The following is a 26,997-nucleotide window of genomic DNA, read 5'->3' as shown; positions in this document are numbered from 1 at the left end:
CACTGGGGATGCAGTGCAGTGAGTCCAGAGAGTTCACTGGCACCACTGGGGATGCAGTCCAGTGAGTCCAGTGAGTGCACTGGCACCACTGGGGATGCAGTGCAGTGACTGCAGAGAGTACACTGGCACCACCGGGGATTCACTGCAGTGAGTCCAGAGAGTGCACTGGCACCACGGGGGATGCAGTACAGTGAGTCCAGTGAGTGCACTGGCACCACTGGGGATGCAGTGCTGTGACTCCAGAGAGTGCACTGGCACTACTGGTGATGCAGTGCAGTCAGTCCAGTGAGTACACTGGCACCACTGGGGATGCACTGCAGTGAGTCCAGACAGTGCACTGGCACCACTGGGGATGCAGTGCAGTGAGTCCAGAGACTGCACTGGCACCACTGGGGATGCAGTGCAGTGAGACCAGAGAGTGCACTGTCAGCACTGGGGATGCACTGCAGTGAGTCCAGAGAGTGCACTGGCACCACTGGGGATGCAGTGCAGTGAGTCCAAAGACTTCACTGGCACCACTGGGGATGCAGTGCAGTGAGTCCAGAGAGTGCACTGGCACCACTGGGGATGCAGTGAAGTGAGTGCAGAGAGTGCACTGGCACCACTGGGGATGCACTGCAGTGAGTCCAAAGAGTGCACTGGCACCACTGGGGATGCACTACAGTGAGTCCAGAGAGTGCACTGGCACCACTGGGGATGCAGTGCAGTGAGTCCAGAGAGTGCACTGGCACCACTGGAGATGCAGTACAGTGAGTCCAGTGAATGCACTGGATCCACTGGGGATGCAGTGCAGTGAGTCCAGAGAGTGCACTGGCACCACTGGTGATGCAGTACAGTGAGTCCACAGAGTGCACTGGTACCACTGGGCCTGCAGTGCAGTGAGTCCAGAGAGTGCACTGGCACCACTGGGGATGCAGTGAAGTGAGTCCAGAGAGTGCACTGGCACCACCGATGATGCAGTACATTGAGTCCAGTGAGTGCACTGGCACCACTGGGGATGTAGTGCAGTGACTCGAGAGAGTGCACTGGCACCACTGGGGATGCACTGCAGTGAGTCCAGAGAGTGCACTGGCACCACTGGTAATGCAGTGCAGTGAGTCCAGAGAGTGCACTGGCACCACTGGGGATGCAGTGCAGTGAGTCCAGAGAGTGCACTGGCACCACTGGGGATGCAGTGCAGTGAGTCCAGAGACTTCACTGGCACCACTGGGAATGCAGTGCAGTGAGTCCACAGAGTGCACTGGCACCACTGGGGATGCAGTGCAGTGAGTCCAGAGAGTGCACTGGCACCACTGGGGATGCACTGCAGTGAGTCCAGAGAGTGCACTGGCACCACTGGGGATGCACTGCAGTGAGTCCAGAGAGTGCACTGGCACCACTGGGGATGCACTACAGTGAGTCCAGAGATTGCATTGGAACCACTGGGGATGCAGTGCAGTGAGTCCAGAGAGTGCACTGGCACCACTGGTGATGCAGTTCAGTGAGTCCAGAGAGTGCACTGGCACCACTGGGGATGCACTTCAGTGAGTCCAGAGAGTGTACTGACACCACTGGGGATGCGGTGCCGTGAGTCCAGAGAGTGCACTGGCACCACTGGGGATGCAGTGCAGTGAGTCCAGAGAGTGCTCTGGCACCACTGGGGATGCACTGCAGTGAGTCCAGAGACTGTACTGGCACCACTGGGGATGCAGTGCAGTGAGTCCAGAGAGTGCACTGGCACCACTGGGGATGCAGTGCAGTGAGTCCAGAGAGTGCACTGGCACCACTGGTGATGCAGTCCAGTGAGTCCAGTGAATGCACTGGCACCACTGGGGATGCTGTGCAGTGAGTGCAGAGAGTGCACTGGCACCACCTGTGATGCAGTACAGTGTGTCCAGTGAGTGCACTGGCACCACTGGGGATGCAGTGCTGTGACTCCGGAGAGCGCACTGGCACCACTGGGGATGCAGTGCAGTCAGTCCAGTGAGTGCACTGGCACCACTGGGGATGCAGTGCAGTGAATGCAGAGAGTGCAATGGCACCAATGGGGATGCACTTCAGTGAGTCCAGAGAGTGCACTGGCACCACTGGGGATGCAGTGCAGTGAGTCCAGAGATTGCACTGGCACCACTGAGGATGCAGTGCTGTGACTCCAGAGAGCGCACTGGCACCACTGGGGATGCAGTGCAGTGAGTCCAGAGAGTGCACTGGCACCACTGGGGCTGCAGTGCAGTGAGTCCAGAGAGTGCACTGGCACCACTGGGGATGCACTGCAGTGAGTCCAGAGATTGCACTGGCACCACTGGGGATGCAGTGCAGTGAGTCCAGAGAGTGCACTGGCACCACTGGGGATGCACTACAGTGAGTCCACAGAGTGCACTGGCACCACTGGGGATGCACTTCAGTGAATTCAGAGAGTGTACTTTCACCACTGGGGATGGGTTTCAAGCCAACTGCATTAGGTTAGGTGGACTAGGGTGATTCCTGCAATTAGGAAGGGCAGTAGGAAGTGGATGGCGAAGAATCGGGTTAAGGTTGGATTGTCTACTGAGAATCCTCCTCAGGCTCATTCTACTAGAGTTTGCCCAATGTACGGGATGGCTGAGAATAGGTTGGTGATTACGGTGGCCCCTCAGAATGACATTTGTCCTCATGGTAGGACATACCCTACGAAGGCAGTTGCTATTAGGGTGAGTAGGAGGATTACTCCTGTGTTTCAGGTTTCTTTGTATAGGTAGGAGCCGTAGTAGAGGCCTCGTCCGATGTGTAAGTAGATGCAGATAAAGAAGAGCGAAGCACCGTTGGCGTGGAGGTTGCGGATGAGCCATCCGTACTGGACGTCTCGGCATGTGTGAGCTACTGAGGAGAAGGCGAGTGAAGTGTCTGCGGTGTAGTGTATGGCTAGTAGCAGGCCTGTTAGGATTTGTGTGGCTAAGCAGATGGCTAGAAGGGAGCCGAAGTTTCATCAGGCAGAGATGTTGGAGGGGGCGGGTAGGTCGATTAGGGAGTTGTTGATTATTTTTAGTAGGGGATGGGATTTGCGGATGTTAGGGGCCATTAGTGAGTCTGTGTGTTATTAGGATTATTACCAGGATGGAGAGGGCGAAGGATCCTAGGTAGGCCTTAATTAGCCCTGTGTGTATTGAGGTTGCGGCTTTGCTTGCGGCTACTTGTAGTTCAGCAAGGCCCTCTGGCCCTATTTTTTTGAGTCAGGAGAGGTCGATCAAGTGTAGGGCAATGTTTTGTCCCTTTTCTAGTAGGTTTTTGGAGAAGAATCGGTGTACTAGGGGGTTGAAGTACCCTAATGCAGAGGAGAAGTTTATGAGGGGGTTTGGTTTGGGGTGAGTGAGGGTGTGTGTTATGTTCGATAGTTCTAGGGCTAGGATGATTCCTAGGATTGTTATGAGGATGGCAGCGGTTTTGGTGATAAGGGGTATGGTTATTGGGGGGGTTTTGGTTGGTGTGATGAAAGAGGTAATGATTATTCCTGCTGTAATGCTGCCTAGGGCGAGTCGGGTTAGGGGGGCGGTGATTAGTGGGTTGTTTTCGTTTATTGATACTATTGGGGGGATTCGGGTTTGTCCAGCTTGGACTAGGATGGTTATGCGGATGCTGTAGGTTGCGGTGAATGCTGTGGCTATAAGGGTTAGGAGTAGGGCTCAAGTATTTAGGTATGATGTGTTTAAGCTTTCGATGATGAGGTCTTTTGAGTAGAATCCGGCTAGGAATGGGGTTCCTATCAGCGCCAGGTTTCCGATGGTTAGGCAGGAAGTAGTGACTGGGAGTATTTTCTGTAGGCCTCCTATCTTTCGGATATCTTGTTCTCCGTTTAGGTTGTGGATGATAGACCCTGAGCATAGGAATAGTATGGCTTTAAAGAAGGCATGGGTTGAGATGTGTAGGAAGGCTAGTTGTGGGAGGTTTAGTCCGATAGTGACTATTATTAGTCCTAGTTGGCTGGATGTTGAGAAAGCAATGATTTTTTTGATGTCATTTTGGGTTAGGGCGCATGTGGCAGCGAATAGGGTTGATAGAGCACCTAGGCATAGGCAGGCAGTTAGGGCTGTCTGGTTGGTGGCTAGCAGGGGGTGCATGCGGATGAGCAGGAAGATTCCGGCTACTACTATGGTACTGGAGTGCAGTAGGGCTGATACTGGGGTGGGGCCTTCTATTGCTGCGGGCAGTCATGGGTGGAGTCCAAATTGGGCGGATTTTCCTGCGGCTGCGAGGATTAATCCTATGAGGGGGAGGATTGGGGTTTGGTGGGGGTGTACGGCTTGTTGGATCTCTCAGGTGTTGAATGTTGAAGCTAGTCATGCTATGCTCAGGATCAGTCCGATGTCTCCGATTCGGTTGTAGATTACGGCTTGTAGGGCGGCGGTGTTGGCATCTGCTCGGCCTTGTCATCAGCCGATGAGAAGGAAGGACATGATTCGTACTCCTTCCCAGCCTACGAATAGGAGGAATATGTTGTTTGCGGTTGTTAGGAGGAGTATGGCGACTAGGAATGTCAGTAGGTAGGTGAAAAATTTTGTTACGTATGGCTCTGAGGCCATGTATCATATGGCGAATTGTAGGATTGATCATGTTACAAATAGGGCGATTGGAAGAAATGTTATTGAGTATTGGTCTATTTTTAGGCTCAGGGGGATTTTAAAGTTTATAATGAATTTTCACTCCCAGTGGCAGGTGACAGATTCTACTCCCGAGTAGATGAATGCGGTTGTAGGGGCTAGGCTAATTAGGAATGCGGTTTTAACAGCGCGGGTGGTGGCTTGTGGGGTGTTTTTAAAGTTTTTAAATAGAAATGGCAGGATGATTGGGGTTAGGAGGATTGTCAGCGTGAGTAGTGTGAGGGAGTTGATTAGTAGTGTGGGGTTCACTACTTTTACTTGGATTTGCACCAAGATGGGTGGTTCCTAAGACCAGTGGATTGCTGTTATCCTTTAAAAGTAAGGGGGCTGAGGTTTTAGGCTCAGATGTAAGAGTTAGCAGCTCTTGTTGGTTAAACCCTCCCCTCGGCAGGTAAGAAGGTTTGAACTTCTATTCTTAGAATCACAGTCTAATGTTTGGTTTAAACTATACTTGCATGAGGGGATTCCGGAGATCAGTTCGGGTTTGAGGATTAGGAGGAATATTGGGATAATGTGGAGTGTTATGAGCAGGTGTTCTCGCGTGGTTGAGTTTTGCATAGATGTGATGTGGGAGGGGATTGAGCCTCGTTGGGTCATTAGTAGTATGAATAAGGTGTAGGAGGCGGTTAGTAGGGTTGCGATTCCTGTTAGGATGATCGTGAAGGCAGATCAGTTGAATAAGGTGATTATAATGGTTAGCTCTGCTATGAGGTTTGTTGTTGGGGGTAAGGCTATGTTTGTTAGATTGGCCAGCAATCATCAGGTAGCTATGAGTGGTAGGAGAGGTTGTAGGCCTCGTGTGAGTAGTAGAATTCGGCTGTGCGTACGTTCATAGTTTGTGTTGGCTAGGCAGAATAGTATGGAGGAAGTTAGTCCATGGGAAATTATTAGGATCATTGCCCCTGAGAATGATCAGTGGGTTTGGATTATTCCTGCGGCGATAACTAGGCCTATGTGGCTAACGGATGAATAAGCGATTAGTGATTTTAGGTCTGTCTGTCGTAGGCAGATTGAGCTAGTCATTAGGGCGCCTCATAGGGCCAGGGTTAGGAAGGGGTAGTGCAGGAGGTTGGACAGTGGGCCCATAAATAGAGTGACTCGTATAATTCCGTATCCTCCTAGCTTTAGTAGTAGGGCGGCGAGGAGTATTGAGCCTGCGATGGGTGCTTCTACGTGGGCTTTTGGCAGTCAGAGGTGTAGGCCGTATAGTGGGGCTTTTACTATGAATGCTATGAGCAGTGCTAGACCTGATAGTATTCCTGTCCATGAGGTGGATAGGGTTGGGTGGGTTAGTTGTAGGGTTGGCAGGTGCAGGGTGCCAATTTTCACGTATAGGTGTATGATTGTGATTAGCAGGGGTAGAGAGCTTACTGGCGTGTAGAATAGCAGGTAGATGCCAGCGCTTAGGCGTTCTGGTTGGTTCCCCCATCGGGTGATTAAGATTAGGGTGGGAATGAGGGTTGCTTCAAATGAGATGTAAAATAGTGCTAGTTCTGTGGTGGAAAAGGCTAGTAGGATGAATGGCTGGACTGCGACTAAGGTTGAGATAAAGATTCGTTTGCGTTGTAGGGGTTCTTGTTGCAGGTGGTTTTGGCTTGCTATGATTATGAGTGGGAGTAGTCAGCAGGATAGTACTAGGAGGGGGGATGAGATTTGGTCAATTCCTGTTCAGTTGGATAAAAATTTGTAGGGGTAGTAGGTTGGGATTAATCACTGTAGGCTTAGGGCAGCGATTAGGAGGCTGTATAAGGTGGTGTTAGTCCATAGAAATTTTGGTGGAGACAGCAGGGCTGTTGGAAGAAGTATGATTGTGGGTAGGATGATTTTTAGCATTGCAGGAGGTTTAGGTTGTGTAGATGGTCGGAGCCATGTGTGCGGGTGGAGGCTACTAGGATGGCCAGGCCTGTGCCCGCCTCACACGCTGAGAAGGTTAGCATGAGAATTGGTACCATGGTGAATGAGGAGACTTGGTTTTCGATGGATCATATTGATAGGCCTACGAATATCGATAATATTATGCTTTCAAGGCATAGTAGGGCGGATACTAGGTGGGTTCGGTGGAAGGCTAGTCCTAGTCCGCTGAAAATGAAGGCTGAGTAGAAGCTTAAATGTAGGGGCGACATAAGAAAGTTACAGGGTTGGCTGTAATCTGCTGGGTCGAAACCAGCTATCTTTTTGGTTAGACTAACTTTCTGTTATTCTGCTCATTCTAGGCCCCCTTGAATTCACTCGTAGGCCAGTCCGAGTGTTAGGAGAAGGAGGATCACTACAGTTCAGGTGAGGGTCATTAGGGGGGATTGGAGTTGGACGGCTCATGGCAGGGGGAGTAGGAGGGCGATTTCTAGGTCGAATAGGACGAACAGGATGGCTACTGAGGAAGAATCGGACTGAGAATGGTAATCGAGCAGATCCAAGTGGGTCGAATCCACATTCGTACGGTGAGAGTTTCTCTGAGTCGGGGTTTATTTGGGCGAGTCAGAAGTTTAATGCGGTTAGGGCGGCGCTTAGGATTGATGATAGGGCGAATATGAACATGAGTGCGTTCATTGCTCTCCTCTGGGTTTATACCAGATTCTAGAGATTGGAAGTCAATTGTAATTAATATACTAGAAGAGCAAGATCCTCATCAGTAGATGGTTATGTAGAGGAATAGTCAGATGACGTCTACGAAGTGTCAGTATCAGGCTGCTGCCTCGAATCCGAAGTGGTGGTCTGATGTAAAGTGGAACTTGATCAGTCGGAAGAGGCAGACGGTCAGGAAGGAGGATCCGATGATTACGTGGAGTCCGTGGAATCCAGTGGCAACGAAGAAGGTAGATCCGTAGACGCTATCGGCGATTGAGAATGGGGCTTCGTGGTATTCTATTGCTTGTAGGGCTGTGAAGTAGAATCCCAGGAGGATCGTTAGGGTTAGGGCGTGGATGGCGTGTTTTCGGTTTCCTTCTGTGATGCTGTGATGGGCTCACGTTACGGTAACGCCTGAGGCTAGTAGGATGGCTGTGTTTAGTAGGGGGACTTCTATCGGGTTGAGTGGTTTAATTCCTGTTGGGGGTCATTGGCCTCCTAGTTCTGGGGTTGGGGCCAGGCTCGAGTGGAAGAACGCTCAGAAGAACCCTAAGAAGAAGAATGCTTCGGATGTGATGAAAAGGATTATGCCGTATCGTAGGCCTTTTTGGACTGTGGGAGTGTGATGGCCTTGGAAGGTGCTTTCTCGTACAATGTCTCGTCATCATTGGAGTATTACTAGGAGTATTGAGATGAGGCCTAGGGTTAGTAGTATGGATGAGTTGTAGTGGAATCACATGATTAATCCTGAGGTTGTGAGTAGGGCGGCGGCTGCCCCGAAGATTGGTCAAGGGCTTGGGTCAACTATGTGGTATGAGTGTGCTTGGTGTGCCATTAGATGTTTTCTTGTAAGTATAGGCTTAGAAGGAGCACGAAGACGTAGGCCTGGATTATGGCTACTGCTACTTCTAGGATGGTTAGGAGTAGTAGGATGATTATTGTTAGGATGGATACTGCAGGAAGGGTGGGTATTAATGCAATGGAGGCTGTAGAGATGAGTTGGATGAGTAAGTGTCCTGCTGTAAGGTTGGCTGTAAGGCGGACTCCGAGGGCTAGGGGGCGGATTAGTAGGCTGGTTGTTTCGATCAGGATTAGTGCGGGGATTAGGGGTGTAGGGGTACCTTCGGGTAATAGGTGGGCTAAAGAGGCTGATGGTTGGTTTCGTAGGCCTGTTAGTAGTGTGGCGAGCCATAGTGGGAAGGCTAGGGCTATGTTCATAGATAGTTGGGTGGTTGGGGTGAATGTATATGGAAGGAGGCCTAGAAGGTTGATTGTAAGAAGTATGATTATTAGGGATGTAAATATTATGGCTCATTTGTGGCCATTTTTGTTGAGTGGGACTATTAGTTGTTTTGTGATTAGGTGAAGGAGTCATGTTTGGATAGTAGAAAGGCGGTTGTTGATTCATCGGTTGTTTGGGGACGGGAATAGTAGGGCTGGGAAGAGTAGGGATAGTAGGATTAAGGGGATGCCGAATAGATTGGGGCTGGAAAATTGGTCAAAGAAGCTTAGGTTCATGGTCAGGATCATGGTGTGGGTTTGGTAGTGAGGGAGGTCTTATTTGATGGGGGGTTGGTTGTGGTGAAGGCTAGTAGTTTTGGTTGGATGAGGAGTGCTAGGGTTAATCAGGTTATAATTATGATTGAAAATCATGGTGCGGGGTTAAGCTGTGGCATATCATTAAGGAGGGGGAAGTCCCTCTTTGGCTAGCTTAAAAGGCTAGTGCTGTTGCATAGCTTCTTAATGATTAGGATGATGATAGAAGGGACGATCAGGCCTCGAAATGTGGGAGTGGGGTTGATTCTACTACAATGGGTATGTAGCTGTGATTAGCCCCGCAAATTTCTGAGCATTGTCCGTAAAAAATCCCAGGCCGGGTGGTAATGAATGAAGTTTGGTTTAGTCGGCCTGGGATTGCGTCTGTTTTAACTCCGAGCGTTGGGACTGCTCAGGAGTGGAGTACGTCTCCTGCAGTAATGATCACGCGGATGGGGGATTCTATTGGGATAACTACGCGGTGGTCAACTTCTAGCAGTCGGAAGTGGCCGTTGGGTAAGTCTGGGGTGGGCACTATGTAGGAGTCGAATGATAGGTCTTTGAAGTCTGTGTATTCGTAGCTTCAGTATCATTGGTGGCCGATGGCTTTTAGGGTGAGGTCTGGTTCGTCGATTTTGTCCATTATGTAGAGGATTTGTAGGGATGGGAGGGCGAGGAGTACCAGGACGATAGCAGGTAGGATTGTCCAGATCAGCTCTACTTCTTGGGCGTCTACAGCATTGGACGAGAGTTTTTTCTGTTAGTATGTGGGCTAAAAGGTAGAGAACTAGGCTGCAGATAGCTAGGGCAACGATTAGGGCGTGGTCGTGGAATTCAACGAGTTCTTCTACGATGGGTGATGAGGCGTCTTGGAATCCTAGTTGGGAGTGGTTGGCCACATGAGATGTACAGGATTTTTACCTGTGATTTAGTCTTGACAAGGCTATGTAATTGGTTTACTAACGTCTCATAAGAAAGAAGCATGAGCGGTTAATGCAGTTGGCTTGAAACCAGCATGTGAGGGTTCGATTCCTTCCTTTCTTGTACTTGGACGAAGGCCGGTTCCTCGAAAGTATGGTATGGGGGAGGGCAGCCGTGGATTCATTCAACGTTTGTGGTAGTTAGTTCTGGTTGTAGGACTTTTCGTTTGGCCGAAAAGGCTTCTCAGATGATGAATATTAGTATGATTACGGCTACTATTGAGATTAGGGAGCCGATGGAGGAAATGGTGTTTCATAGTGTGTAGGCGTCGGGATAGTCCGAGTATCGTCGGGGTATTCCTGCTAGGCCTAGGAAGTGCTGGGGGAAGAACGTTAGGTTTACTCCTGTAAATATTACCCCGAAGTGGGCTTTTGCTCATGTTTGGTGTAGGGTAAACCCAGTGAGTAGTGGGAATCAGTGAGTAAATCCTGCTAGAGGCCATCCTAGTATAGGTAGAAGGTAAGTAAGGCCAATTTGGGGCTGTAAACTAGGATGATGGCGATTCAGCCTAAGTGGGAGATGGACGAGAAGGCTAGGATTTTGCGTGTTTGTGTTTGGTTCAGTCCTATTCAGCCTCCTAGTGCTGTTGAGGCTAGGGCCATGGCGGTGAGTAGAGCTGGGTCGAGGGATTTGGATGTTAGTAGGAGCAGGGTTAGTGGGGGGAATTTTATGAGGGTCGAGAGTAGCAGGGCTGTTATTAGTGGCGATCCTTGTAGTACTTCTGGGAATCAGAAGTGAAATGGCACTAGGCCCAGTTTAATAGCGATTGCTGCTGTCAGTAGTAGACAGGAGGTTGGGTGGTTTATTTGTGTGATGTCTCATTGGCCGGTGACTCAGGCATTGGTTATGCTAGAGAATAGGACCAGGGCGGAAGCAGCTGCTTGGGTTAGGAAGTATTTCGTTGCGGCTTCTACTGCTCGTGGGTGGTGGGATTTGGCAATTAGGGGAATGATGGCTAGTGCGTTGATCTCCAGTCCTGTCCAGGCCAGAACTCAGTGGTTGCTGGAAATTGTGATTGTGGTGCCCAAGATGAGGCTGAAGGTTATGATTGGGGTCGCGTAAGGGTTCATTAGTAGAGGAGGGGGTTAAACCATCATTTTCGGGGTATGGGCCCGATAGCTTGATTAGCTGACTCTACTAGAAAATAATATAAGGGAAGTATGGAGAATTTTGATTTCTCTTGTGTGGGTTCAATTCCTACTTTTCTAAGGTCAACAGGAAATGAGAGGGCTGTTATACCTCTATGTTCACTTTATCATAGTGACCCTTTGTAGTTCAGGCACATTTCCTTATGTAAGGAGGTAGGCCTGCATAGCAGATAGGTATGCTGATGTGTCAGAGGCACAGAGCTAGTGTGAGGGGTAGGAAGTTTTTTCATAGTAGGTGCATTAGTTGGTCATATCGGAATCGTGCGTATGAAGCTCGGACCCATAAGAAACCAGAAGATAGTAGGAGGACTTTTGTGGCTAGGATGACGGGGAATAGTTCTGTGGGTGGCCCTAGGGCGCTTGGGTTTAGGAATATGATGGCTGTAAGTGTATTTATTAGCATAATGTTTGCATATTCAGCTAGGAAGAATAAGGCGAAGGGTCCTGCGGCGTATTCAACGTTAAACCCTGAGACTAGCTCAGATTCACCCTCTGTGAGGTCAAAAGGAGCTCGGTTTGTCTCTGCTAGGGTGGATACGTATCATATTATTGCTAGGGGTCATGAGGAGAAAATGAAGTATAGAGGCTCCTGTGCGACGGCAAAGGAGCTGAGTGTGTAGCTTCCGCTTAGTATGATTATTGATAGCAGGATTATGGCCAGTGTCACTTCGTATGAAATGGTCTGTGCTACTGCCCGTAGGGCTCCGATTAGTGCGTATTTTGAGTTCGAGGCTCAGCCTGATCATAGGACTGAGTAGACGGCTAGGCTTGACATGGCTATTAGGAAGAGAACTCCGAGGTTTAGATCTGCTAGGGGAAATGGGAGTGGTAGTGGTGCTCAAGTGGTGAGGGCTAGGACAAGGGCTAGTATTGGTATCAGAATGAATAGAAGTGGGGAAGAGGTAGAGGGTCGGATGGGCTCTTTGGTAAATAGTTTCAGTCCGTCCGCAAATGGTTGAAGTAGGCCAAAAGGCCCGACAACGTTAGGGCCTTTGCGGGATTGTATGTAGCTTAGGATTTTCCGTTCTACTAGGGTTAGGAAGGCTACGGCAATCAGGATTGGGATGATGTATAGGAGGGATATAACGAGGCAGCTTAGTGTTGTTATTTGAATCATGGGTGAAGCTAGGGAGAGGATTTGAACCTCTGGGGAAAGGGCTTAAGCCTTCTGCACTTGCCGGGCTCTGCCACTCTAGCTGGTCCTTTTCTAGGATTGAAAGTGGTGGGGGAAGGCCCTCTTCACGGTTTAGTTGGTTTCACTGCTTAGAGGGGGGGGGGCGTGCTTGTGGTATTGGCCCCACTTTCCCGGTCCTTTCGTACTGGGGAGAGTGTGTCATAGATAGAAACCGACCTGGATTGCTCCGGTCTGAACTCAGATCACGTAGGACTGTTAATCGTTGAACAAACGAACCCTTAATAGCGGCTGCACCATTAGGATGTCCTGATCCAACATCGAGGTCGTAAACCCCCCTGTCGATATGGGCTCTTGAGGGGGATTGCGCTGTTATCCCTGGGGTAGCTTGGTCCATTAATCAATTATATTGGGTCTGGTCACTGTTAGCACTTTGAGGGGTAGCTCTAGGTAAAGAGGTATGGTCTTGTTTTTGGAGGATTTGTTCTCCTCCAAGGTCGCCCCAACCGAAAAATATCGACCAGGCTCTGCGATGGTAGTGGCCCCAGTGGGGTTGATTGAGGATTCGCGGTGGTCGTTGATTTTTAAGTTCCACAGGGTCTTCTCGTCTTATGTTCACATCCCCGCTTTTGCACGGGGAGATCAATTTCACTGATTATCTGTGAGAGACAGTTAAGACCTCGTTTAGCCATTCATACAAGTCTCGATTTATGGGACAATTGATTGCGCTACCTTTGCACGGTTAGGATACCGCGGCCGTTAAACCTAAGTCACCGGGCAGGCATCACCTTCAATACTTGTTTAATTTGCTGAAGGCTATGTTTTTGGTAAACAGTCGGGCCTTATTAATTTGCCGAGTTCCTTTCACAGATTTTAATCGCTCTTATAGGTGCTCCTGAGTCGGGTTAACAGGGTTAGTTAATACGTGGTCTTGTAGGGGTTTTTGTATCTGTCTAGGTCTGTTAATAATGTTTCTATGTAAGCTTGCGCCGTTAGAGGGGTGTGGCCCTGAGTTACTTATTTTAGCATTAATTCTCCTATATTCATAGGTTGACCTGTTTGTGATAAGGGAATCATCTTATTTTGGTATTTTTAGGTGGTGGAGCTTTGACGCACTCTTTTTTGATGGCTGCTTTAGGGCCCACGGTAGGATCAGTAGTAAGAATTATCCGCTAGTCGAGGTTGTGTCCTTTTTTAATGGAGCTGTCCCTCCATTAAATAGCTCTTAATCATCTCATTAGGGTTCAGGATGTCCGGTAGGGAGGATTAAGGGGGAACTTAGATTCGTTTCACAGGTAACCAGCTATCACCCAGCTCGGTTGGCTTTTCACCTCTACTGACAAGTCATCCCACTCTTTTGCAACAGAGACGGGTTCGCTCTCTTTAACTGCTTGAAAGTAGCTCGCTTGGGTTTCGGGGGGGCAAACTTTAGTTCACTTTGCTTGGTTGTTCTCGCTAAACCATGATGCAAAAGGTACAAGGGTTGATCTTTGCTGTCTGTCGCTTTGATTGTTTCACTGCTATTTCATCTTTCCCTTACGGTACTGGGGTCTCTATCGCGTCTAAGTGTCTTTTCTATCGCCTATACTAAGACTGTAAAATGCTTTAGTTTAATTAGTTTAGTAAATTCTTTAGTTTTGGTGTACTATTTGTGTGGTTGAGCTAGAGGGGGGGCTTCAAGACGATCCGGTCTAGTAGATATCTTTCAGGTGTAAGCTGAGTGCTTTGGTGTTATAGCTACGTCTTGATATTCTAAGTACACCTTCCGGTACACTTACCTTGTTACGACTTACCTCATCTTCAGCGTATTTATGGTATTAGTTATGTGGGATGTGGCTTTTGAGGAGGGTGACGGGCGGTATGTACGTGCCCCAGGGCCGGCTTAAAGTAGGCTCTATTGTCCCACTTTACTGCTAAATCCGCCTTCCAGAAGTGGTTTCACGCTTCTTTCCGTGTGCCCTATGAATAGGGAATGTAGCCCATTTCTTCCACTCCATAGGCTATACCTTGACCTGTCTTATTAGCGGGGTGCTATTGTGTCCACTGTTGTGCTCTCATTCGAGGTGGGCTGGCGACGGCGGTATGTAGGCTGTGTTGGCAAGGGGTGGTTGGGTTAATCGGGGATTATCGATTGTAGAACAGGCTCCTCTAGGTGGGTTTGGGGCACCGCCAAGTCCTTAGAGTTTTAAGCGTTTGTGCTCGTAGTTCTCTGGCGGATACTTCGGTAAAGTAAGTATCAAGATTTAGGGCCAGGCATAGTGGGGTATCTAATCCCAGTTTGGGCCCTGGCTTTCGTGGGTTTAAATCAGTCGTTAGTTCCTAAGATCATCTTAATGGTGTGTTTAGGTGCATCTTGGGCTTATGACAGCTCAGTTGCATTTTGATCTTAGTTAGCTAGGATAGGCATTTTACCACTCTTTACGCTGTGTCAATAGGACGGTTGATTTGGGTTTCTTGTATGACCGCGGTGGCTGGCACAAGATTTACCAACCCTTGAAGTTAGGCTGTTGCTATAACTAAGTCAAGTTTGCACTCATTGCTTAATGTTAATTACTGCTGAATACCCGTGGGGGCGTGGCTTAGCGAGGCGTCTTGGGCTACTACTTGGGTGTGCCTGATACCCGCTCCTCAAGGCCTGTATGGGGGTAGGTGGTCGAGGGCGTTTACACTGGGGCGCGGATACTTGCATGTATATATTTAGCAAAAACCAACCGTAAGGTTAGGACTAAGTCTTTTGTCCGCAGGCATGTTTTATGCCATCTTGGCAACTTCAGTGCCATGCTTTGTGTTAAGCTATGTGGACGGGGGTGTGGTTAGCTGATAGTTGAGTGGTGAGTGAGAGTGAAGTATATGAAATTATTGCTTGTGTTTACTATTTTTAGTACTGGAGTTTCTCTAATAAGTTTAAGTTATTTTGTATGTGTTTGTGTGTATATATACATCGTTCCGATGATGTCATGGAAGGGATGATTAATGGAGTTTTAGAGGTAGTTTGCTGGGATTGGGCGATGAAGGTTTATGCTACATGGTGGTTAGCGAAAGTTTACTGGTTTAGTTTGTGAAGCGCAGGGGTTGCGCTTAATGATTTGTTGTTTTGTGCTATGTCCAACGAGCATTCATCCAATAGCCCCATTTAACCCGGAGGGTGGAGGTAACATTAACTGAATGTGGTCAAAGTGCATCAGTGTCAGGATGATTCCCCATATACGCCAACCGTCTCATCGAGGGACCCTTGAAATATAGGATAGGCCGTGAGGCAGGTGTGTCCAGGCTTAGATTGTGGGACCCCCGAGATCACTGGGAATAGCCACCTGTGAGGTAACCCCGGAAAAAATAAGAGGAACCAGAGGCGCCAAAAAGCTGGAACATGCCGCGATTACGCATTGAGAAGGTGAAAGTACTCACAGATGCCACTTTGAAGGGCAAGGAGGGGTGAGTGAACCCAATGGATGGCCCTGACCGAGGAACCAGAGGCGCAAAAATGTGAGGAGGGCGAGGGGTTTAGGGGGAACGTATGGGCCTGAAGCTAGTCATACCGGACATTATGTGCAACGGGTTGCTGATTTCACGTGAGGAGTACGATTAATAAATCCGTCTGATACGAACTGCATGAGATATGTGGTGGAGAGTTGTTGTTGGAGCATGTCCTGTGAGCATTCATTAAAATGGGGTCTTGTTATGCGCTTGAGTGGAGTTGTATTGGGTGTTGTGGGGTATGGTCCTAGAACATTCATGCCGGGTGGTTTGGTAGGAGTGTGTTTAAGGGTTTAATGGCCGTGTACATGTATGGGTTTAGCACCTGCTTATAAGATAGTCCGTATATAATGTATATTACTGGTACTATAGTATGTATGTATATGGGGTATATAAATTTATGCACGAATATGCATAACCAAATACCCCCGCCTCGGGGGGGGAGGGGGGGGGGGTTAAGCATAATGGCATAGATGGGGTAGAATTATTGGGGGCTTGCGGTTAGTTCCTGTAGTTGAGAACAATGGCGGCTTTTCGAGCCGCAGGCCTCGGGTAGTGTCCGGGCAGGAATAATGACTTATTTTATGTTTTTTTTAGGGATTTGCTTTGCGGTGGGTGTTTTGGGTGTGGCGTCGAATCCTTCGCCGTATTATGGGGTTGTTGGTTTGGTGTTAGCGTCTGTGGCGGGGTGCGGGTGGTTGCTGGGCCTTGGGGTTTCGTTCGTGGCTTTAGTGCTGTTTATGGTGTATTTGGGGGGTATGCTGGTGGTGTTTGTTTATTCAGTAGCTTTAGCAGCGGAGCCTTTCCCTGGGGCTTGGGGGGATTGACGGGTGATTGGATGTGCAGTAGCGTTTGTGGCAATTGTTTTTGGGGGGTTGGTGTTTGGGGGGTTTATGGGGGCTTGGAAGTTCGGGGTTTCTACTGTGAATAATGTTGGGGTGTTTGTTGTTCGGTCGGATTTTAGTGGAGTTTCCATGTTTTATTCACATGGGGCAGGGATGTTTTTAGTGGCGGGTTGGGGGCTGTTGTTGACTTTGTTTGTTGTATTGGAGCTTGTGCGGGGGTTGTCGCGGGGTGCTATTCGGGCGGTTTAGGGGTTAGGGTCAGAGAATAGTTTATTGAAAATGCCAGCTTTGGGAGCTGGAGATAAAGGTTTGAGTCCTTTTTTTCTGAGTTTGGGGTACTCTAAGAAGTGGTAAGTCTTCAATCTTTGGTTTACAAGACCAATGTTTTTATAAACTATTAGAGTATTTAGCAGTTGAGTATTTTGTTTTCTAGGGCGCTTGCGGCGGGGAGGAGAAATAGGAGGATAGTGAAGTAGGCGATTGAAGCGAGTTGGCCGATGATGATGAATGGGTGTTCGACGGGTTGGCTTCCTACTCATGTTAGGACGAGGAGGTCGGCGACTAGTACTCAGAATAGGAGCTGGGAGAGTGGTCGGAATGTTATTGCTCGTTGTTTTGATTTGTGCAGGAATGGGATTAGGAATAGGATCAGTACGGAGGCGGCCAGTGCTAATACGCCTCCTAGTTTATTTGGGATTGAACGTAGGATGGCGTAGGCGAATAGGAAGTATCATTCTGGCTTGATGTGTGGTGGGGTTACTAGTGGGTTTGCTGGGGTGAAGTTTTCTGGGTCTCCCAGGAGGTTAACCGCTCATGCTTCTTTCTTATGAGACGTTAGTAAACCAATTACATAGCCTTGTCAAGACTAAATCACAGGTAAAAATCCTGTACATCTCATGTGGCCAACCACTCCCAACTAGGATTCCAAGACGCCTCATCACCCATCATAGAAGAACTCGTTGAATTCCACGACCACGCCCTAATCGTTGCCCTAGCTATCTGCAGCCTAGTTCTCTACCTTTTAGCCCACATACTAACAGAAAAACTCTCGTCCAATGCTGTAGACGCCCAAGAAGTAGAGCTGATCTGGACAATCCTACCTGCTATCGTCCTGGTACTCCTCGCCCTCCCATCCCTACAAATCCTCTACATAATGGACGAAATCGACGAACCAGACCTCACCCTAAAAGCCATCGGCCACCAATGATACTGAAGCTACGAATACACAGACTTCAAAGACCTATCATTCGACTCCTACATAGTGCCCACCCCAGACTTACCCAACGGCCACTTCCGACTGCTAGAAGTTGACCACCGCGTAGTTATCCCAATAGAATCCCCCATCCGCGTGATCATTACTGCAGGAGACGTACTCCACTCCTGAGCAGTCCCAACGCTCGGAGTTAAAACAGACGCAATCCCAGGCCGACTAAACCAAACTTCATTCATTACCATCCGGCCTGGGATTTTTTACGGACAATGCTCAGAAATTTGCGGGGCTAATCACAGCTACATACCCATTGTAGTAGAATCAACCCCACTCCCACATTTCGAGGCCTGATCGTCCCTTCTATCATCATCCTAATCATTAAGAAGCTATGCAACAGCACTAGCCTTTTAAGCTAGCCAAAGAGGGACTTCCCCCTCCTTAATGATATGCCACAGCTTAACCCCGCACCATGATTTTCAATCATAATTATAACCTGATTAACCCTAGCACTCCTCATCCAACCAAAACTACTAGCCTTCACCACAACCAACCCCCCATCAAATAAGACCTCCCTCACTACCAAACCCACACCATGATCCTGACCATGAACCTAAGCTTCTTTGACCAATTTTCCAGCCCCAATCTATTTGGCATCCCCTTAATCCTACTATCCCTACTCTTCCCAGCCCTACTATTCCCGTCCCCAAACAACCGATGAATCAACAACCGCCTTTCTACTATCCAAACATGACTCCTTCACCTAATCACAAAACAACTAATAGTCCCACTCAACAAAAATGGCCACAAATGAGCCATAATATTTACATCCCTAATAATCATACTTCTTACAATCAACCTTCTAGGCCTCCTTCCATATACATTCACCCCAACCACCCAACTATCTATGAACATAGCCCTAGCCTTCCCACTATGGCTCGCCACACTACTAACAGGCCTACGAAACCAACCATCAGCCTCTTTAGCCCACCTATTACCCGAAGGTACCCCTACACCCCTAATCCCCGCACTAATCCTGATCGAAACAACCAGCCTACTAATCCGCCCCCTAGCCCTCGGAGTCCGCCTTACAGCCAACCTTACAGCAGGACACTTACTCATCCAACTCATCTCTACAGCCTCCATTGCATTAATACCCACCCTTCCTGCAGTATCCATCCTAACAATAATCATCCTACTACTCCTAACCATCCTAGAAGTAGCAGTAGCCATAATCCAGGCCTACGTCTTCGTGCTCCTTCTAAGCCTATACTTACAAGAAAACATCTAATGGCACACCAAGCACACTCATACCACATAGTTGACCCAAGCCCTTGACCAATCTTCGGGGCAGCCGCCGCCCTACTCACAACCTCAGGATTAATCATGTGATTCCACTACAACTCATCCATACTACTAACCCTAGGCCTCATCTCAATACTCCTAGTAATACTCCAATGATGACGAGACATTGTACGAGAAAGCACCTTCCAAGGCCATCACACTCCCACAGTCCAAAAAGGCCTACGATACGGCATAATCCTTTTCATCACATCCGAAGCATTCTTCTTCTTAGGCTTCTTCTGAGCGTTCTTCCACTCGAGCCTGGCCCCAACCCCAGAACTAGGAGGCCAATGACCCCCAACAGGAATTAAACCACTCAACCCGATAGAAGTCCCCCTACTAAACACAGCCATCCTACTAGCCTCAGGCGTTACCGTAACGTGAGCCCATCACAGCATCACAGAAGGAAACCGAAAACATGCCATCTACGCCCTAACCCTAACGATCCTCTTGGGATTCTACTTCACAGCCCTACAAGCAATAGAATACCACGAAGCCCCATTCTCAATCGCTGATAGCGTCTACGGATCTACCTTCTTCGTTGCCACTGGATTCCACGGACTCCACGTAATCATCGGATCCTCCTTCCTGACCGTCTGCCTCTTCCGACTGATCAAGTTCCACTTTACATCAGACCACCACTTCGGATTCGAGGCAGCAGCCTGATACTGACACTTCGTAGACGTCATCTGACTATTCCTCTACATAACCATCTACTGATGAGGATCTTGCTCTTCTAGTATATTAATTACAATTGACTTCCAATCTCTAGAATCTGGTATAAACCCAGAGGAGAGCAATGAACGCACTCATGTTCATATTCGCCCTATCATCAATCCTAAGCGCCGCCCTAACCGCATTAAACTTCTGACTCGCCCAAATAAACCCCGACTCAGAGAAACTCTCACCGTACGAATGTGGATTCGACCCACTTGGATCTGCTCGATTACCATTCTCAGTCCGATTCTTCCTCAGTAGCCATCCTGTTCGTCCTATTCGACCTAGAAATCGCCCTCCTACTCCCCCTGCCATGAGCCGTCCAACTCCAATCCCCCCTAATGACCCTCACCTGAACTGTAGTGATCCTCCTTCTCCTAACACTCGGACTGGCCTACGAGTGAATTCAAGGGGGCCTAGAATGAGCAGAATAACAGAAAGTTAGTCTAACCAAAAAGATAGCTGGTTTCGACCCAGCAGATTACAGCCAACCCTGTAACTTTCTTATGTCGCCCCTACATTTAAGCTTCTACTCAGCCTTCATTTTCAGCGGACTAGGACTAGCCTTCCACCGAACCCACCTAGTATCCGCCCTACTATGCCTTGAAAGCATAATATTATCGATATTCGTAGGCCTATCAATATGATCCATCGAAAACCAAGTCTCCTCATTCACCATGGTACCAATTCTCATGCTAACCTTCTCAGCGTGTGAGGCGGGCACAGGCCTGGCCATCCTAGTAGCCTCCACCCGCACACATGGCTCTGACCATCTACACAACCTAAACCTCCTGCAATGCTAAAAATCATCCTACCCACAATCATACTTCTTCCAACAGCCCTGCTGTCTCCACCAAAATTTCTATGGACTAACACCACCTTATACAGCCTCCTAATCGCTGCCCTAAGCCTACAGTGATTAATCCCAACCTACTACCCCTACAAATTTTTATCCAACTGAACAGGAATTGACCAAATCTCATCCCCCCTCCTAGTACTATCCTGCTGACTACTCCCACTCATAATCATAGCAAGCCAAAACCACCTGCAACAAGAACCCCTACAACGCAAACGAATCTTTATCTCAACCTTAGTCGCAGTCCAGCCATTCATCCTACTAGCCTTTTCCACCACAGAACTAGCACTATTTTACATCTCATTTGAAGCAACCCTCATTCCCACCCTAATCTTAATCACCCGATGGGGGAACCAACCAGAACGCCTAAGCGCTGGCATCTACCTGCTATTCTACACGCCAGTAAGCTCTCTACCCCTGCTAATCACAATCATACACCTATACGTGAAAATTGGCACCCTGCACCTGCCAACCCTACAACTAACCCACCCAACCCTATCCACCTCATGGACAGGAATACTATCAGGTCTAGCACTGCTCATAGCATTCATAGTAAAAGCCCCACTATACGGCCTACACCTCTGACTGCCAAAAGCCCACGTAGAAGCACCCATCGCAGGCTCAATACTCCTCGCCGCCCTACTACTAAAGCTAGGAGGATACGGAATTATACGAGTCACTCTATTTATGGGCCCACTGTCCAACCTCCTGCACTACCCCTTCCTAACCCTGGCCCTATGAGGCGCCCTAATGACTAGCTCAATCTGCCTACGACAGACAGACCTAAAATCACTAATCGCTTATTCATCCGTTAGCCACATAGGCCTAGTTATCGCCGCAGGAATAATCCAAACCCACTGATCATTCTCAGGGGCAATGATCCTAATAATTTCCCATGGACTAACTTCCTCCATACTATTCTGCCTAGCCAACACAAACTATGAACGTACGCACAGCCGAATTCTACTACTCACACGAGGCCTACAACCTCTCCTACCACTCGTAGCTACCTGATGATTGCTGGCCAATCTAACAAACATAGCCTTACCCCCAACAACAAACCTCATAGCAGAGCTAACCATTATAATCACCTTATTCAACTGATCTGCCTTCACGATCATCCTAACAGGAATCGCAACCCTACTAACCGCCTCCTACACCTTATTCATACTACTAATGACCCAACGAGGCTCAATCCCCTCCCACATCACATCTATGCAAAACTCAACCACGCGAGAACACCTGCTCATAACACTCCACATTATCCCAATATTCCTCCTAATCCTCAAACCCGAACTGATCTCCGGAATCCCCTCATGCAAGTATAGTTTAAACCAAACATTAGACTGTGATTCTAAGAATAGAAGTTCAAACCTTCTTACCTGCCGAGGGGAGGGTTTAACCAACAAGAGCTGCTAACTCTTACATCTGAGCCTAAAACCTCAGCCCCCTTACTTTTAAAGGATAACAGCAATCCACTGGTCTTAGGAACCACCCATCTTGGTGCAAATCCAAGTAAAAGTAGTGAACCCCACACTACTAATCAACTCCCTCACACTACTCACGCTGACAATCCTCCTAACCCCAATCATCCTGCCATTTCTATTTAAAAACTTTAAAAACACCCCACAAGCCACCACCCGCGCTGTTAAAACCGCATTCCTAATTAGCCTAGCCCCTACAACCGCATTCATCTACTCGGGAGTAGAATCTGTCACCTGCCACTGGGAGTGAAAATTCATTATAAACTTTAAAATCCCCCTGAGCCTAAAAATAGACCAATACTCAATAACATTTCTTCCAATCGCCCTATTTGTAACATGATCAATCCTACAATTCGCCATATGATACATGGCCTCAGAGCCATACGTAACAAAATTTTTCACCTACCTACTGACATTCCTAGTCGCCATACTCCTCCTAACAACCGCAAACAACATATTCCTCCTATTCGTAGGCTGGGAAGGAGTACGAATCATGTCCTTCCTTCTCATCGGCTGATGACAAGGCCGAGCAGATGCCAACACCGCCGCCCTACGAGCCGTAATCTACAACCGAATCGGAGACATCGGACTGATCCTGAGCATAGCATGACTAGCTTCAACATTCAACACCTGAGAGATCCAACAAGCCGTACACCCCCACCAAACCCCAATCCTCCCCCTCATAGGATTAATCCTCGCAGCCGCAGGAAAATCCGCCCAATTTGGACTCCACCCATGACTGCCCGCAGCAATAGAAGGCCCCACCCCAGTATCAGCCCTACTGCACTCCAGTACCATAGTAGTAGCCGGAATCTTCCTGCTCATCCGCATGCACCCCCTGCTAGCCACCAACCAGACAGCCCTAACTGCCTGCCTATGCCTAGGTGCTCTATCAACCCTATTCGCTGCCACATGCGCCCTAACCCAAAATGACATCAAAAAAATCATTGCTTTCTCAACATCCAGCCAACTAGGACTAATAATAGTCACTATCGGACTAAACCTCCCACAACTAGCCTTCCTACACATCTCAACCCATGCCTTCTTTAAAGCCATACTATTCCTATGCTCAGGGTCTATCATCCACAACCTAAACGGAGAACAAGATATCCGAAAGATAGGAGGCCTACAGAAAATACTCCCAGTCACTACTTCCTGCCTAACCATCGGAAACCTGGCGCTGATAGGAACCCCATTCCTAGCCGGATTCTACTCAAAAGACCTCATCATCGAAAGCTTAAACACATCATACCTAAATACTTGAGCCCTACTCCTAACCCTTATAGCCACAGCATTCACCGCAACCTACAGCATCCGCATAACCATCCTAGTCCAAGCTGGACAAACCCGAATCCCCCCAATAGTATCAATAAACGAAAACAACCCACTAATCACCGCCCCCCTAACCCGACTCGCCCTAGGCAGCATTACAGCAGGAATAATCATTACCTCTTTCATCACACCAACCAAAACCCCCCCAATAACCATACCCCTTATCACCAAAACCGCTGCCATCCTCATAACAATCCTAGGAATCATCCTAGGCCCCTCATGTACAGGGCCACACCCCTCTAACGGCGCAAGCTTACATAGAAACATTATTAACAGACCTAGACAGATACAAAAACCCCTACAAGACCACGTATTAACTAACCCTGTTAACCCGACTCAGGAGCGCCTATAAGAGCGATTAAAATCTGTGAAAGGAACTCGGCAAATTAATAAGGCCCGACTGTTTACCAAAAACATAGCCTTCAGCAAATTAAACAAGTATTGAAGGTGATGCCTGCCCGGTGACTTAGGTTTAACGGCCGCGGTATCCTAACCGTGCAAAGATAGCGCAATCAATTGTCCCATAAATCGAGACTTGTATGAATGGCTAAACGAGGTCTTAACTGTCTCTCACAGATAATCAGTGAAATTGATCTCCCCGTGCAAAAGCGGGGATGTGAACATAAGACGAGAAGACCCTGTGGAACTTAAAAATCAACGACCACCGCGAATCCTCAATCAACCCCACTGGGGCCACTACCATCGCAGAGCCTGGTCGATATTTTTCGGTTGGGGCGACCTTGGAGGAGAACAAATCCTCCAAAAACAAGACCATACCTCTTTACCTAGAGCTACCCCTCAAAGTGCTAACAGTGACCAGACCCAATATAATTGATTAATGGACCAAGCTACCCCAGGGATAACAGCGCAATCCCCCTCAAGAGCCCATATCGACAGGGGGGTTTACGACCTCAATGTTGGATCAGGACATCCTAATGGTGCAGCCGCTATTAAGGGTTCGTTTGTTCAACGATTAACAGTCCTACGTGATCTGAGTTCAGACCGGAGCAATCCAGGTCGGTTTCTATCTATGACACACTCTCCCCAGTACGAAAGGACCGGGAAAGTGGGGCCAATACCACAAGCACGCCCCCCCCCCTCTAAGCAGTGAAACCAACTAAACCGTGAAGAGGGCCTTCCCCCACCACTTTCAATCCTAGAAAAGGACCAGCTAGAGTGGCAGAGCCCGGCAAGTGCAGAAGGCTTAAGCCCTTTCCCCAGAGGTTCAAATCCTCTCCCTAGCTTCACCCATGATTCAAATAACAACACTAAGCTGCCTCGTTATATCCCTCCTATACATCATCCCAATCCTGATTGCCGTAGCCTTCCTAACCCTAGTAGAACGGAAAATCCTAAGCTACATACAATCCCGCAAAGGCCCTAACGTTGTCGGGCCTTTTGGCCTACTTCAACCATTTGCGGACGGACTGAAACTATTTACCAAAGAGCCCATCCGACCCTCTACCTCTTCCCCACTTCTATTCATTCTGATACCAATACTAGCCCTTGTCCTAGCCCTCACCACTTGAGCACCACTACCACTCCCATTTCCCCTAGCAGATCTAAACCTCGGAGTTCTCTTCCTAATAGCCATGTCAAGCCTAGCCGTCTACTCAGTCCTATGATCAGGCTGAGCCTCGAACTCAAAATACGCACTAATCGGAGCCCTACGGGCAGTAGCACAGACCATTTCATACGAAGTGACACTGGCCATAATCCTGCTATCAATAATCATACTAAGCGGAAGCTACACACTCAGCTCCTTTGCCATCGCACAGGAGCCTCTATACTTCATTTTCTCCTCATGACCCCTAGCAATAATATGATACGTATCCACCCTAGCAGAGACAAACCGAGCTCCTTTTGACCTCACAGAGGGTGAATCTGAGCTAGTCTCAGGGTTTAACGTTGAATACGCCGCAGGACCCTTCGCCTTATTCTTCCTAGCTGAATATGCGAACATTATGCTAATAAATACACTTACAGCCATCATATTCCTAAACCCAAGCGCCCTAGGGCCACCCACAGAACTATTCCCCGTCATCCTAGCCACAAAAGTCCTCCTACTATCTTCTGGTTTCTTATGGGTCCGAGCTTCATACCCACGATTCCGATATGACCAACTAATGCACCTACTATGAAAAAACTTCCTACCCCTCACACTAGCTCTGTGCCTCTGACACATCAGCATACCTATCTGCTATGCAGGCCTACCTCCTTACATAAGGAAATGTGCCTGAACTACAAAGGGTCACTATGATAAAGTGAACATAGAGGTATAACAGCCCTCTCATTTCCTGTTGACCTTAGAAAAGTAGGAATTGAACCCACACAAGAGAAATCAAAATTCTCCATACTTCCCTTATATTATTTTCTAGTAGAGTCAGCTAATCAAGCTATCGGGCCCATACCCCGAAAATGATGGTTTAACCCCCTCCTCTACTAATGAACCCTTACGCGACCCCAATCATAACCTTCAGCCTCATCTTGGGCACCACAATCACAATTTCCAGCAACCACTGAGTTCTGGCCTGGACAGGACTGGAGATCAACACACTAGCCATCATTCCCCTAATTGCCAAATCCCACCACCCACGAGCAGTAGAAGCCGCAACGAAATACTTCCTAACCCAAGCAGCTGCTTCCGCCCTGGTCCTATTCTCTAGCATAACCAATGCCTGAGTCACCGGCCAATGAGACATCACACAAATAAACCACCCAACCTCCTGTCTACTACTGACAGCAGCAATCGCTATTAAACTGGGCCTAGTGCCATTTCACTTCTGATTCCCAGAAGTACTACAAGGATCGCCACTAATAACAGCCCTGCTACTCTCGACCCTCATAAAATTCCCCCCACTAACCCTGCTCCTACTAACATCCAAATCCCTCGACCCAGCTCTACTCACCGCCATGGCCCTAGCCTCAACAGCACTAGGAGGCTGAATAGGACTGAACCAAACACAAACACGCAAAATCCTAGCCTTCTCGTCCATCTCCCACTTAGGCTGAATCGCCATCATCCTAGTTTACAGCCCCAAATTGGCCTTACTTACCTTCTACCTATACACAATCATAACATCAGCCGTATTCCTAGCCCTTAACAAAATCAAAGCCCTTAACCTATCCATGATCACAACCTCATGAACAAAAACCCCAGTGCTAAACGCCACCCTAATACTAGTACTTTTATCCCTAGCAGGCCTCCCCCCATTAACAGGCTTTATACCAAAGTGACTTATCATCCAAGAACTAACTAAACAGGAAATAACACCAGCAGCCATGGCAATTGCCATGCTATCACTGCTCAGCCTCTTCTTCTACCTACGCCTCGCATACCACTCAACAATTACCCTTCCCCCCAACTCCTCTAACCACATAAAACAATGATACACTAGCAAAGCCCCAAGCACACCTACTGCGGTCCTTGCCTCACTATCAATCCTCTTACTTCCCCTGTCCCCAATAATACATGCCATTGTCTAGAAACTTAGGATAACACCCCAAACCGAAGGCCTTCAAAGCCTTAAATAAGAGTTAAACCCTCTTAGTTTCTGCACATTAAGACTTACAGAATATTAACCTGTATCTTCTGAATGCAAGTCAGACGCTTTAATTAAGCTAAAGCCTCCCTAGACAGATGGGCTTCGATCCCACAAAACTCTAGTTAACAGCTAAATGCCTAAACCAATTGGCTTCTGCCTACAAAGACCCTGACGCACCCTAGTGCGCATCGATGAGCTTGCAACTCAACATGAATTTC

General features: G+C 48.3%; 3 long non-coding RNA genes across 3 annotated transcripts in view; all 3 read left to right on the top strand.

Moving 5' to 3' along the window:
• Positions 1–26,997, top strand: part of LOC310886300 — a 176,379-nt gene that overhangs the window by 79,593 nt on the left and 69,789 nt on the right. The gene's annotated exons all lie outside the window — the stretch shown is intronic.
• Positions 3,037–26,997, top strand: part of LOC310886297 — a 32,308-nt gene continuing 8,347 nt past the window's right edge. The window contains exon 1 of the long non-coding RNA XR_014575267.1: positions 3,037–3,164. This is a non-coding gene — a long non-coding RNA (uncharacterized lncRNA). The remainder of the gene's footprint in view (positions 3,165–26,997) is intronic.
• Positions 10,834–25,611, top strand: LOC310886296. Its single transcript, XR_014575266.1, has 2 exons — positions 10,834–11,027; positions 25,443–25,611. It is a non-coding gene; the product is annotated as an uncharacterized lncRNA (long non-coding RNA).

The sequence above is a fragment of the Anser anser genome (genome assembly GCF_964211835.1).
Source record: "Anser anser genome assembly, chromosome: 25".
Lineage (NCBI taxonomy): Eukaryota > Metazoa > Chordata > Aves > Anseriformes > Anatidae > Anser > Anser anser.
This window is presented reverse-complemented; position numbering and strand designations above follow the sequence as displayed.